At 37.4% G+C, this 1,378-nt stretch overlaps 1 long non-coding RNA gene across 1 annotated transcript; it reads left to right on the top strand.

Annotated features, from left to right (window-relative positions):
* The first annotated feature begins 356 nt into the window (after positions 1-356).
* On the top strand, positions 357-1,148 carry LOC107048944. The gene is made up of 3 exons (XR_001461698.1): positions 357-586; positions 801-897; positions 991-1,148. It is a non-coding gene; the product is annotated as an uncharacterized LOC107048944 (long non-coding RNA).
* Positions 1,149-1,378: the final 230 nt, after the last annotated feature.

Genomic DNA, 1,378 nt, shown 5'->3' with positions numbered 1-1,378 from the left:
AATGACCGTAATCTATACTCTCGGACATAATCGTGACTGGAGGCTGCGGTGATAACCCCAGTTGCTGGGAAATGGATAACAAATATCACTCGTACTACGCACGTAAAGAACCTTCCTAATCTATTACGCTATGATATCTGTTGAAAAATACTTACCCTGATTGAACACATTCATTCCACAGTCAATTGCGATTCATCGAGAGCCCAGGACAGATGATATTTATATTATCTACGTTTACAATTAAATCTTTCAACTCCATTTGGAATTCATGTACTCTCTTGGAATTAGACGCAAGCTTACCACAAACATCTACTCGACCCTGCCGTTTCTCAAGGTTTTCACCGGATTTTTGACAGCATATTCAGATCTTCATAAATGTGATTCACATTTGCGTAAAAGGGGTCATTGATAAACGATTAGAATAAATCGAGGATAGAAATATGATAAGCTTATCCACTGTTGCTCAGTTTGATCCAGACCTTTACGTTCGAAGGTTTGAAATTGGTGTAAGTCATCATGACGAAGATTATGACAATCTGTATTCTACTGTGCGCGATTCACCAGTCAACGCAAATACCCAGGATTTGTAAGATTCTAAGCGAAAGAGATTCAATTTTTGCTCTAATGATTAAGTTGTGAATCCAGTTCTCCACCAGTGAATATTTGCTCTTGACCAAATTTTTTCAGTTCAAATCGCGTGAAAGTTTTGGTTGATCAAGGACATTAACGATTTCACTGACGATTTTTACGACAATCACTGAAATCAATGGTGACATTTATAATCAAAATCTTTCTCACAGGGGGAGATTGTCGCAATTCAACAGATTTTCTGCAACCGTACTTAACCGGCTGCTATGATATACGATGCCATGGAACACGTCGGGCTTCTGTGACACCGTAAGTCTCTCGAATCTTTCCTTCATTCACTCATGTAATGAATAAAAACACCTCCACCGTAATCTTCACCAAAATCTTCATGTATCATTGCAGTTGCACTCAGGTTGCGCCCACTTGCGGACCCCACAAGAACTTCGTTGTGATGAGATTTGATGATGATGAAGAATACCCCAAATGTTGTGTAGAAATCATTTGTGAATGACTGTAAAAATTTAGTTTTGAATAAAGCAGTTGATTTTTGAAGCCACCAATTTTGCCAGTGATGATACTATACTAATTCAGTCCGTTAAGGGTGTTTATCCAATATCACAAGTACTTGAAAAAAATTGATTTTTTTTTAAACTGAGAGACGAAGATATTCCTGTCACTTTGATGCAAATTTTAATCCACCAACCCATGTTCATTATTTAGATATGAAATAAACAAACTGCATCAAATGCATGCCCTAACATGCGCTTACATGGGATAGAATCATTCAAAT

The sequence above is a fragment of the Diachasma alloeum genome, unplaced genomic scaffold, assembly GCF_001412515.2.
Source record: "Diachasma alloeum isolate Michigan unplaced genomic scaffold, Dall2.0 Dall_scaffold_00198, whole genome shotgun sequence".
In the NCBI taxonomy this organism is placed as follows: domain Eukaryota; kingdom Metazoa; phylum Arthropoda; class Insecta; order Hymenoptera; family Braconidae; genus Diachasma; species Diachasma alloeum.
The sequence above is the reverse complement of the archived record's forward strand: the minus strand, read 5'-3'. Positions and strand labels throughout refer to the sequence as shown.